A 13965-nucleotide genomic window follows, 5' to 3' on the forward strand; every position below is an offset into this window, starting at 1 on the left:
CTCGTCTTTCAGAGAGGAAGCCAGTATAAAGAAAGAAAGTATAGAAAGTAGGTATCTTATTTTCTTGGAGCTTCAATTAAAAAGTGAATGATATCAGAAAATTAATACCATTTATCAAGCACTCACCATTTACCAGGTGTTTTCCATAAATCACTTTTTATATATTATGAAAGAAGTAACTTGTCCAAGATTTCAGAGTTACCCACACACATTTTACAAGATGACTGTAAAGAAAAAGCAAATTATGTGTGTTCCTGTAAGATGCCCAGATAGTGGTAGAGTCCTCTCTCATATTTCTTACCTCTGTTCTGAAGTTTGTGGGCCCAATCCTCTATAATCACAGCCTTTGCAGCACCACTTGAGTTTAGTAACCATTCCCAAGTCTTCCACTTCCTTTCTGAGAATTTCCACCATTCTTCCAGAAATTCTGGCAAAAGATTCTGGACTGAATATTTCTTTTTCTATTCCCTGAGATCCTGCTCAAAACAAATAGGGAGTCTGAAGCAGTATCTTTTGAGATAAGGCTAAATTTAAGAACTTCAAAGGTTGGAGTTGTAGCCCAGTGGTACAGCACTTGCCCACCATTTGTGAGGCACTGGGTTTGATCCTCAGCACTACATATAAATAAGTGAAATAAAGGTCCATGGACAACTAAAAAAATATTTGAAAAGAAAGAATGAACGAACGAACAGAAACCACTTAGTCTTCAGGAAGCCTCAATACCTTTACCCAGGGGTTCTGCAGAGAAAGACACCTAAGAATATAAGACAATTACAAAGGTAAGATACTGTAATCAACAAGCCCAATTAATACATAAGTGTAAGAAGGCCTGATGGAAAATGCCCTGCTGGGAATGAGGGCACCTGTATTCCATGTGCCAGTGGGTGACCCAGAACAAGGCACTTTTCCTTCCTGTATTTCAGTTTCTTTGTATGTGCAAAAGATGAGATGGATGTCTACTACTGAAGTAACACAGCTTTCCGCAAATGATTATGAATGATCTCCTACATTCAGCCCTTCCCACGTCTTTAAAAAACAAAACCAAACAAACAAATGTTCCACCACAGGGTAGTCTGCAGGGACACATGGGTGCTCGCGGCTTGATCTCTGACCTGCCCCAAACACTGGGAGCCTCGGACTCTACCTGCCTCACCTTCCAGCCAGGCAGTATGGACCCTTAACCCATTTCTGAGCAAAGGACCCAGAGGTAATTCAGGATGTGAAACACACATACCCCATTGTCAGGCACACACAAAACCCAGAGAAAACTCCAGGGGAGAAGGGGTGGGTCAAGGTGGCCAAGCCTACACGGACACCAACCCAGCTCCAGAAGAAGGGACTATGGTCAGATTAGTGGGCCTGGGGCGGGGTGGGGGGCCTGGGAAGAGACCCAGCGAGAAAAGCCCAGCATCTGCTCCTTCCAGGTCCAGACACCAGGAGGGTATCTGCCGGGAAAGAGCGCAGCCAGCAAAAGGGATCGGAAGCGGAAGTCGGCGCAGAGGCTCCTGGGAAATGTAGTCCGGCTCCTCGGGCTGCCAGACCTGAACCGGCTGCGACCCCGCTGAGTTGAGACCTCGGTAACCCTCAGCTGTCTCTGAAGGCAGAGCAGAGCCCTCCTGTGGCCCCGAAAGCACAGGTTGTCGTTGGCTGGCGGGAAAAGGCGGACTAGAGCCATTGGGAGCGTTTAGTGAACCATGAAGGACTATTCACAGTGTTTTAGGAGGAAAAGATAGGAAGTCAGAAATTGTAGATTTTGTCCCTTGGGTCACTGTCCACAGAATAAGCTGGACTGCAGCATTCCTTCAGAGTCTGCCACAATTTCGGTATTCTTCTTTTCCAGAATTCTGGATGATGCACCAAGCTCACGCGTTATGGTTGCCATTGCACACATCAGCTGGCCCATTCATTCTACAGCGGATCCCATCTTTTGCCCAGGACACGGTCCTTTGATGGCTATCTGGGTTTCTGTCACTGAAGAACTGGGTTCTGATTCATGGAGAGGTGGGGCCTCCCTAGACCGTCATTGCACCCCCATGTTTATGTCTCTGCTCAGAAAAGTGTCCATTTATTTGTTATGTCCTGTTTCCTAGCCACTTTTATATTGACCATAGTCCTCCAAATACCTAAGCGATTGGATTTTTGTGTGCCCAGGTTCAGTTAATTAAGGGTACATTCTGCATCCAGCTCCATGATGGTTCTACTGAGAAAACAATGAAGATAGTCGAATTCTTGGTCTCTTCTTTTTCTCTTCCGGAATCAGGAGACGTCTGCAGGACACATACAATTTTTTAGAATAGGCCCCAGTGTGCAACAGTCTCCACCATCAATTGGAGAAGCTGTACCTGAGTTCAGTCTATCCTGTCTTTACAACTGTGCTCTGGATCCTGTCTTTTAAAGCATTTTTCTGGCCAGAATGCTCTGGGAATCACAAAGATGCTACTGTACAGAAAGCAAAACTTCCAACTTGACATCCTTGTGCCAGAATTTCTGAAGAAATTCTGAAACCTCACCAGACATGGTGGCAAAAGCATGTAATTCCAGCAACTTGGAAGACTGAGGCATGAGGATTGTAAATTCCAGGCCAGCCTCAGCAACTTAACAAGACCCTCAGCAACTTAGCAAGACTCTGTCTCAAAATAAAAAATAAAAAGGACTGGGGATGTGGCTCAGTGGTTAAGTGCCCCTGAATTCAATCCCTAGTACAAAGGAAAAGAAATGCTGAAGCCTCTACAATTTTGGGTTCAGTGACGGAGATGGAAATCCCATAGGACACTCAACCAGCTGGGCTTCCCCTCTCCACCACAAGAAAAGCCCCTAAAGTCCTCTGGAGTCTAATGATTTATTAAAAATGTTTGGAGTAGTAGATGAAACAGGAATAGCAAAGTGTTGATAGTTGTTGACTATGACTAACTGTCATAATGACAGATAAATGAAAATTCATTATGCCTTGCCCTCCACTGTTGTGTATGTTTGAAAATTTTCATGAAGTAATTTTCAACAATAAAAAGTTCATTAAAAAATAAGGCAGGTCATTTAGCTATAGAACAGGTAATTTCAGGCTGCCATTCGCCTGCGTCTCGCAGACAAATTACTCAGGCTCAGTGCTAAAGAACCCGTGGAAACTGCTTCTTGGAGTCTGCTCCTATCAGAACATACACTGAGCCCGGAGCAGCTGAATTCCGGCTCCCGGAACTGCTCTGGCCCAGGGCTAAAGAACCCGCGGAAACTGCTTCTCGGTCCGGGTCCTGCTGAATACTGTGGAGGTAAATACCAACTGAGCTTCCATAGGCAGTGGCAACAGGATTGAGACGGGGATTGTGAGGGCCGGTCAGGACTCACCCGTTGCTTTGGTCACCCGGCAAAGGGAACAAAATGCTGCCATTCGCATGGGATACCAACATGGCAGAGATCTGATGTCATCAGAAAGCGGCGGAGGAGAGAACTTCATCGATACCAGCGGCGACAGAAACAGTTGGTCTCCTGGTAAAGAAAGTGAGTCACAAACACCCGAGTCTCTCTCGCTTTGTCATCAAGCCAGAGGGGCAGAGCAGAGCCGCCGCCCGCGCCCGGAACAGGCCCAGCGACCCGCCGGCGTGGTAGTCCTATCACCCCAATTGGAGTAGGGGCAGAGCAGAGCCGCCGCCCGAGCCCGCAAGGTAGGCAGACCTGCGACCAACCAGCAGAACAGGCCCAGCGGCCTGCCGGCGTGGTAGACATGTCACCCCAATTAGAGTAGGGGCAGAGCAGAGCCTTTGCCCACGCCCGGAACAGGCCCAGCGGCCCACCAGAGTGGTAGTCACTTCACCCCAATTGGAGTAGGGGCAGAGCAGAGCTGCCACCCGTGCCCGGAACAGGCCCAGCGACCTGCCGGTGTGGTAGTCACAATACCCCAATTGGAGTAGGGGCAGAGCAGAGCTGCCACCCGCGCCCGCAAGGTAGGAAGACCTGCGACCGACCGGCGGAACAGGCCCAGGGACCTGCCGGCGCGGCAGACGCGTCACCCCATTTGGAGTAGGGGCTGAGCAGAGCCGCCGCCCATGCCTGCAAGGTAGGCAGACCTGCGACCCACCGGCAGAACAGGCCCAGGGGTCCGCGGGCGTGGTAGACACGTCACACCAATTGGAGGAGGGGCAGAGCAGAGCCGCCGCCTGCGCCTGCAAGGTAGGCAGACCTGCGACCCACCGGCAGAACAGGCCCAGCGGCCCGTCAGTGTGGTAGACAGATAACCCCAATTGGAGGAGGAGCGCAGCCACCACCTGCCCCTGCAAGGGAGACTTTTCAACTATACAAGAGCAATATAAATATATATGAGGAAAATTTCAAAAACACAACAGTTTCACCAAGCAGAAAGAAACGTGAGCAGTATGAAAAGATAAGGAAAGAAAGGACCACAAGCAATGCAGGTCAACTCAACTTTAGAAGAGGTAATAGCTGCAGCAGATGGAATGTCAGATAAAGAATTCAGGATATACATGCTTCAGATGATCTGGAGTCTCAAGGAAGACATTAGACAGCAAAATCAGACAATGAAAGATCACTTCGACAATGAATTACATAAACAAATCCAAGAAGCAAAAGATCAACTATACAGGGAGATAGAGGTTATAAAAAACAAACAAACAGAAATCCTAGAAATGCAGGAAGCAATAAACCAACTTAAAAACTCAATTGAGAATACTACCCACTTAGAAGATAGAACATCAGACAATGAAGACAAAGTATTTCAACTTGAAAAGAACATAGACAGCTCAGCAAGACTGTTAAGAAACCATGAGCAGAACATCCAAGAAATATGGGATAACATAAAGAGACCAAACTTAAGAGTCATTGGGATACAGGAAGGTATAGAGGTCCAAACCGAAGGAATGAGCAATCCATTCAATGAAATAATACTAGAAAACTTCCCAGACTTGAAGAATGAGACAGAATCCCAAATCCTAGAAGTCTACAGGATGCCGAATCTGCAAAATCATAAGAGATCCACACCTAGAAACATTATAATGAAGATGCCCAACATACAGAATAAGGAGAGAATTTTAAAAGCTACAAGAGAAAGGAAGCAAATTATATTTAGGGGTAAACCAATCAGGATAACAGCTGATCTTTCAACACAGACTCCGAAAGCTAGAAGACCCTGGAATAACATATTTCAAACACTGAAAGAAAACGGGTTCCAACCAAGAATCGTGTATCCAGCGAAATTAAGCTTCAGGATGGAAGTTGAAATTAAAACCTTCCACAATAAACAAAAGTTAAAAGAATTTGCAGCTAGAAAACCATCTCTTCAAAACATCCTCGGCAAAACATTACAGGAAGAGGAAATGGAAAATAACAATGAAAACCAACAGTGGGAGGTAGGACAGTAAACGGGGGAAAAATAATCAAAGAGGAAAACAAACCATGTTTAGTAACATAAATAAACAAATATGGCTGGAAGAACAACCCATATCTCAATAATAACCCTAAATGTTAATGGCTTAAACTCACCATTAAGAGGCACAGGCTAGTAGAATGGATCACAAAACAAGACCTAACAATATGCTGCCTACAGGAGACGCATTTGATAGGAAAAGACATACATAGACTGAAGGTGAAAGGTTGGGAAAAATCATATCACTCATATGGACTTCGGAAACAAGCAGGAGTGTCCATACTCATGTCAAATAAAATAGATTTCAAGCCAAAGTTAATCAAAAGGGATAAAGAGGGACACTACATACTGCTCAAGGGAACCATACACCAACAAGACATAACAATCATAAATATATATGCCCCAAACAATGGTGCAGCTATGTTCATCAAACAAACTCTTCTCAAGTTCAAGAGTCTAAAAGACCACCATACAATAATCATGGGAGACTTCAACACACCTCTCTCACCACACCACTGGACAGATCTTCCGAACAAAAGTTGAATAAGGAAACTATAGAACTCAATAACACTATTAATAACCTAGACTTAATTGACATATATAGAATATACCACCCAACATCAAGCAGTTACACTTTTTTCTCAGCAGCACATGGATCCTTCTCAAAAATAGATCATATATTATGTCACAGGGCAACTCTTGGACAATATAAAGGAGTAGAGATAATACCATGCATCTTATCTGATCATAATGGAATGAAACTGAAAATCAACAATAAAAAAAGGAAGGAAAAAGCATGCATCACTTGGAGAATGAACAATAGGTTACTGAATGATCAATGGGTTATAGAAGACATCAAGGAGGAAATTAAAAAATTCTTAGAGATAAATGAAAACACAGACACAACATATTGGAATCTATGGGACACATTGAAAGCAGTTCTAAGAGGAAAATTTATTGCTTGGAGTTCATTGCTTAAAAAAAGAAAAAACCAACAAATAAATGATCTCATACTTCATCTCAAAATCCTTGAAAAAGAAGAGCAAAACAACAGCAAAAGAAGTAGAAGGCAAAAAATAATTAAAATCAGAGCTGAAATTAATGAAATCGAAACAAAAGAAACAATTGAAAAAATTGACAAAACTAAAAGTTGGTTCTTTGAAAAAATGAATAAAATCGACAGACCCTTAGCCATGCTAACGAAGAGAAGAAGAGAGAGAACTCAAATAACTAGCATACAGGATGAAAAAGGCAATATCACAACAGACACTTCAAAAATACAGAAGATAATCAGAAATTATTTTGAATCCTTATACTCCAATAAAATAGAAGATAGTGAAGGCATCGATAAATTTCTTAAGTCATATGATCTGCCCAGATTGAGTCAGGAGGATATAGACAACCTAAACAGACCAATATCAATTGAGGGAATAGAAGAAACCATCAAAAGACTACCAACTAAGAAAAGCCCAGGACCGGATGGATATACAGCAGAGTTTTACAAAACCTTTAAAGAGGAACTAACACCAATACTTTTCAAGCTACTTCAGGAAATAGAAAAAGAGGGAGAACTTCCAAATTCATTCTATGAGGCCAACATCACCCTGATACCTAAACCAGACAAAGACACTTCAAAGAAAGAAAACTACAGACCAATATCTCTAATGAACCTAGATGCAAAAATCCTCAATAAAATTCTGGCGAATCGGATACAAAAACATATCAAAAAAATTGTGCACCATGATCAAGTAGGATTCATCCCTGGGATGCAAGGCTGGTTCAATATACGGAAATCAATAAATGTTATTCACCACATCAATAGACTTAAAAATAAGAACCATACGATCATCTCGATAGATGCAGAAAAAGCATTCGACAAAGTACAGCATCCCTTTATGTTCAAAACTCTAGAAAAACTAGGGATAACAGGAACATACCTCAATATTGTAAAAGCAATCTATGCTAAGCCTCAGGCTAGCATCATTCTGAATGGAGAAAAATTGAAGGCATTCCCTCTAAAATCTGGAACAAGACAGGGATGCCCTCTCTCACCACTTCTGTTCAACATAGTTCTCGAAACACTGGCCAGAGCAATTAGACAGACGAAAGAAATTAAAGGCATAAAAATAGGAAAAGAAGAACTTAAATTATCACTATTTGCAGGTGACATGATTCTATACCTAGCAGACCCAAAAGGGTCTACAAAGAAACTATTAGAGCTAATAAATGAATTCAGCAAAGTGGCAGGATATAAAATCAACACGCATAAATCAAACGCATTCCTGTATATCAGCGACAAATCCTCTGAAATGGAAATGAGGACAACCACTCCATTCAAAATATCTTCAAAAAAAATAAAATACTTGGGAATCAACCTAACAAAAGAGGTGAAAGACTTATACAATGAAAACTACAGAACCCTAAAGAGAGAAATAGAAGAAGATCTTAGAAGATGGAAAAATATACCCTGTTCATGGATAGGCAGAACTAACATCATCAAAATGGCAATATTACCAAAAGTTCTCTATAGGTTTAATGCAATGCCAATCAAAATCCCAACGGCATTTCTTGTAGAAATAGAGAAAGCAATCATGAAATTCATATGGAAAAATAAAAGACCCAGAATAGCAAAAACAATGCTAAGCAGGAAGTGTGAATCAGGCGGTATAGCGATACCAGACTTCAAACTATACTACAGAGCAATAGTAACAAAAACAGCATGGTACTGGTACCAAAACAGGCGGGTGGACCAATGGTACAGAATAGAGGACACAGAAACCAATCCACAAAACTACAACTATCTTATATTTGATAAAGGGGCTAAAAGCATGCAATGGAAGAAGGATAGCATCTTCAACAAATGGTGCTGGGAAAACTGGAAATCCATATGCAACAAAATGAAACTGAATCCCTTTCTCTCGCCATGCACAAAAGTTAACTCAAAATGGATCAAGGAGCTTGATATCAAATCAGAGACATGGCATCTGACACAAGAAAAAGTTGGCTGCAATCTACATACTGTGGGGTCGGGCTCCAAATTCCTCAGTAGGACACCCATAGCACAAGAGTTAATAACTAGAATCAACAAATGGGACTTACTCAAACTAAAAAGTTTTTTATCAGCAAAAGAAACAATAAGAGAAGTAAATAGGGAGCCTACATCCTGGGAACAAATATTTACTCCTCACACTTCAGATAGAGCCCTAATATCCAGAGTATACAAAGAACTCAAAAAATTATACAATAAAATAACAAATTACCCAATCAACATATGGGCCAAGGACCTGAACAGACACTTCTCAGAGGAGGACATACAGTCAATCAACAAGTACATGAAAAAATGCTCACCATCTCTAGCACTCAGAGAAATGCAAATCAAAACCACCCTAAGATACCATCTCACTCCAGTAAGATTGGCAAACAACAACAAGTGCTGGCGAGGATGTGGGGAAAAGGGTACACTTGTACATTGCTGGTGGGACTGCAAATTGGTGCAGCCAATTTGGAAAGCAGTATGGAGATTTCTTGGAAAGCTGGGAATGGAACCACCATTTGACCCAGCTATTCCCCTTCTCGGTCTATTCCCTAAAGACCTAAAAAGAGCATGCTACAGGGACACTGCTACATCAATGTTCATAGCAGCACAATTCACAATACCAAGACTGTGGAACCAACCTAGATGCCCTTCAATAGACGAATGAATAAAAAAAAAATGTGGCATTTATACACAATGGAGTATTACTCTGCATTAAAAAATGACAAAATCATAGAATTTGCAGGGAAATGGACGGCATTAGAGCAGATTATGCTAAGTGAAGCTAGCCAATCCCTAAAAAACAAATGCCAAATGTCTTCTTTGATATAAGGAGAATAACTAAGAACAGAGTAGGGACGAAGAGCATGAGAAGAAGATTAACATTAAACAGGGATGAGAGGTGGGAGGGAAAGGGAGAGAGAAGGGGAATTGCATGGAAATGGAAGGAGACACTCAGGGTTATACAAAATTACATACAAGAGGAAGTGAGGTGAAAGGGAAAAATAATACAAGGGGGAGAAATGAATGACAGTAGAGGGGGTAGAGAGAGAAGAGGGGAGGGGAGGGGAGGGGGGATAGTAGAGGATAGGAAAGGCAGCAGAATACAACAGACACTAGTATGGCAATATGTAAATCAATGGATGTGTAACTGCTGTGATTCTGCAATCTGTATACAGGGTAAAAATGGGAGTTCATAACCCACTTGAATCAAAATGTGAAATATGATATATCAAGAACTATGTAATGTTTTGAACAACCAACAATAAAAATTAAAATAAAATAAAATAAAATAAATACCTTGAGCATAAAAAAAATAAGGCAGGTTAGAATCTACCTTTCCTATGCTCAAAATTTTCGTTAGACTTGCTTCCCTTTGCAAGCTGAAATCCAAAGTGTATACTATTTGAGTAATCATGTAATCCACTTAGTGCTACATACCTTTTTTTTTTTTGATACCAGGAATTGAACTCAGGGGCACTCGACCACTGAGCCACACCCCCAGCCCTATTTTGTATAATTTTATTCAGAGACAGGGTCTCACTGAGTTGCTTAGAACCTTGCCATTGCTGAGGCTGGCTTTGAACTTAGGATCCTCCTGTCCCAGCCTCCTAAGCCCCTGTAACTACATGCGTGAGCCTCCAAGCCTGCTTATATCATTTTTTAAAGAAATAGAACAGAAAAGAAGAAAAAACACTGGAGTGCATTATATGTAGTACAAATAAGTAGTTGTTAAATGAACTTATGCTTTTTGCATGTGTATACTTGGTTGTAATGTAAAGTTTTTGTGGGCAGGGGGTTAGGTGTTTCTTTGGGTAATGGTCAAAGGAGCTTGAGAATTATTGCTATAATGATCCAGTCTCCAACCTCATAGCCTGTCCCTTATGTACTAGCACTCACCTTTCCTCTTCCCCCATATTTCAATATTCACTCCAGCCTCTTTGCTATTCCACATGCCATGCTACACCCTCATATAGTTACATAGCTTATTCCTTCGACTTCATCATATCTCTGCTTAAATGTCACCTTGAACATTAATGTCTTTCCTCCTACATCCTATCAAAATAAAAACTGTTTAATATCACTCACCGTCTTATAATTTCCTTATAACACTTATCTCCACTTGACATTATATATTTATATATTTATTTGCTCTTTCTCTACCTCCACTCTTTTGTTTTGATCAATATATCCTAAGCACTTACTTGTTTTGCATGTGTATTCCTTTATTAGGCAACTTATAGGTTCTTTTTGTTGAGCATGTAAGTGGCATCTTAAATTTTTTTATTATGATATAAATGTCAGACATGCAAAAGAATACATAATGCTTAAAAATAATAAAACAAATGCCCATGTAGCCACTTCTTGGATGGTAATCCAAGTAGTATCATACTACAGATAGCATATTACTTTCTGTTGTTGTAGAGAGAAATGTTATTGACATTAGTAAACTGACTTTTAATATGGAAACTTTGTTAAACTTAATTTTTTATAGTTTTAATTATTTGCTGATTCTTTCAGGTTTTTCAGGTAGATAATTATCTCAGGGTCTACCACTAGGACATAAGTAAATTTAAAATATATATATATATATATATATATATATACATATATATATATATATATATATATATATATATATATATATACACACACACACACACACACATACACATATATATAATGAGTTAATTTAACATAAGCCCACTTGATCCTCACCTGCATAGCTCATTTAATCTTCCCCATTACTCTATACAGAAGGTATTATTTATTATCTCTTCTTTATAGATGAGAGAAATTCAAGAACAGAGAGGTTAGGGAACACGCTTGAGGTCAAAGAGCAAGTAACAGAGCCAAAATTTTAAATTTAAAACCTGGTCACCTTGCTTTAGGATTTATTGAGACTGCCTGTCAAATGACTGCTATACAAGTTTTGTCTATTGTCTTTCAGACTTCTAGCCCAGACCCTTCTTTGTTTGCTTGTTGTTACTGTATGGGACAGGTCCTCCTGTACTATATTAAACAACAGCAGCTTAAAGAGAACATTCCTAAATTCTCTTTTAAATTCACATTTTCTCTAAGCTTTTGGTATATAAAGTTTATCAAATTGAGAAAGTAATCTTGGTAATTTTAAAATGTTAGTCATTAAAAGATCATGTAGTTTATCAAATGATTTGTGTTTTTACCAAGTTAGTTATTTGACTTTTCTCCTTTAGTGTCCTTTAATTTGGGAGGGGGGATCAGGGATTGAACCCAGGGGTACTTAACCACTGTGCCACACCCCCAACCCTTTTTATTTTTTTAAATTTTGAGACAGGGTCTTGTTTCATTGCTTAGAGTCTTGCTAAATATAGCTCAGTGGTAAAGTGCCCCTGAGTTCAATCCCTGGACATGGGCAGTGTGGGAACCTTTTATGAGATAAAGAAACTTTATTCCTTGAATGGTTGGTAGATTTTTTTATAGTATAGCCTCATCATTCTCACTTGAGACTTGTATACCTTATTAATCTATCCATTGAATGAGCTTTTGATTTTGTGAATCTATTGGTTTTGTGCACATTATTTTACCAATTTTGACCATTTATTATTTTTATGTTTTTTGTTTCTTTGGCTTAATCAAAGAAACAATGTTTTATATTGATCTTAAATTAAAATAAAAATATTGATTATACTAATAAGTTAAGACAAAAATATAAGTTAAAATAAAAATGTTGGGTTAAGTAAGTATATTTTTTAAATATAGCTTCAAAAATAGTTAAAATTACATGTGAGGATGAATTATGTTTCTATAATCTATAATACATATAGAAACAGGTTTAGATGTTAATTATTTTAAATTCATTGAGACAGCTGCGTTTAGCATATGGTCACACTTTCTGAATAATGCATGTGTGCTAGAAAATAATATATATTCTGTTTCATGGGAAATTGCATATAGATTTATTACTTTGAGATTCTTACTATTAAGATGTCTAAAACTCTCTTACTTTTAGCTACTTTATCAGTTTCTCAGAAATTATATAAAAGTTTTCTATTATGAATACTGATTTATCTATCAGTTCACTAAAATGCTTTCTTGATCTTTCATTCTTTTTATAAGTACAAGTGGATCCAGATGCTAAGTACAGTAAAAATATTAGAAATAATATATAGGAACTCTGAGAATAGACAAAGGAAGATGGAGTAGATAGAAAGAGAATTCAAGACTGGAGGAACATTGTGGTAGCAAAGCATCTTACTTCCCCCAACCCTAGTGGTAGAAGGTGCTGCAGCCCCAGGGACAATTCCAGGTGAACTGGCAAGGATTGGTGACTGGAGGACAATTGGAAGGCCTACTGACAATAAGCAGCCAGAGGAAGTATTTTTCTTCCTAACCAAGACTAAGATATCTCCCATCCAGAATACAAGTAAATGAGCAGCATCAAAAAAGGGCATCCTACCACAGCAATTACTGGCTCAGCCATATCTGGGAATTCCCACTCTCTCTCACACACACACACACACACACACACACACACACCTAGAAACATAAAGTAGTTGGGTAATAATGGCAGCTGGGAATACCAACACATAGGTCTTCCTCATGGACTGAAGAATTCCTTTCCCCACCTTGGACCAACCTGGGAAAACTCCTTCCAGCCACTCAGGCAGCACCAGCATGGACCAGTGGGAACTACAGACCAAAACAGGACTAAAAATTAAACTGTCATTGAGTAGAGTGAAGATGACAGATAATAGAATCAGTGAACATAGGATAAATCAATAGAATTTACCCAATCTAAACAACAGAAAGAAAATGGACTAAAGATGAAGAGTCTCAAGCTGTTATGGATCAATGAAAGAAGATCCAATCATCTCCAACAAAGTCTCAGAAAGAAATGAAAAAAGAGAGCGGGTCTGACAGAACATTCAAAGGAATAATGGTAGGTAATATCTCACATTTGTAGAAAGACATAACCTTACAGATTCAAGAAGATGAATAAGTTCCAAATTAAATAAATTTCTATGGAGGCACATTAAAAATGCTGTAAATAAAATACAATGAAAATGATCTTAATAGCACCAGAAACATGGCATTTTCTATGGAAGAACACCAATTTGAATGACAGTGGGTTTGCTACTTGAGATAATGAAGGCAAAAAAGGAATAGAATATTTTTCAAGTGCTGTCAACTTCAAGGAAAAGAATTGTCAAACATGCATTGCATATCTATTGAAGCTAACCTTTAGGAATGAAGAAATTTAGATATTATGAGATGAATGGAAACTAAAATAATCAGCTTCTATCAGACTTGTCCTTAAAGAAGGATAAAGTTCTTCAAACAGGAAACTAATCATGGAGCATCAAGAAGGAGCAAAGAACAATAGAAAGGATAGAAATTTGGACAAATACAATAGATAATCCTTCTCCTTAATCATTTTACAAATATATAATGTCCATCTTTTGCTCAGTATGATGTTTTCATTTTAAAATTCATTTTTATTATAATAAAATTGGTATTTGTGGTTAAGCAAAGGGGCACTTAACCACATATTTGCCTGGTGTGTCTTTGATTTGTTTTG

This window comes from Marmota monax, unplaced genomic scaffold (assembly GCF_021218885.2).
Source record: "Marmota monax isolate L192 unplaced genomic scaffold, Marmota_monax_Labrador192_F-V1.1 WCK01_AAM20220418_F8-fsc00251, whole genome shotgun sequence".
Taxonomy (NCBI): Eukaryota; Metazoa; Chordata; class Mammalia; order Rodentia; family Sciuridae; genus Marmota; species Marmota monax.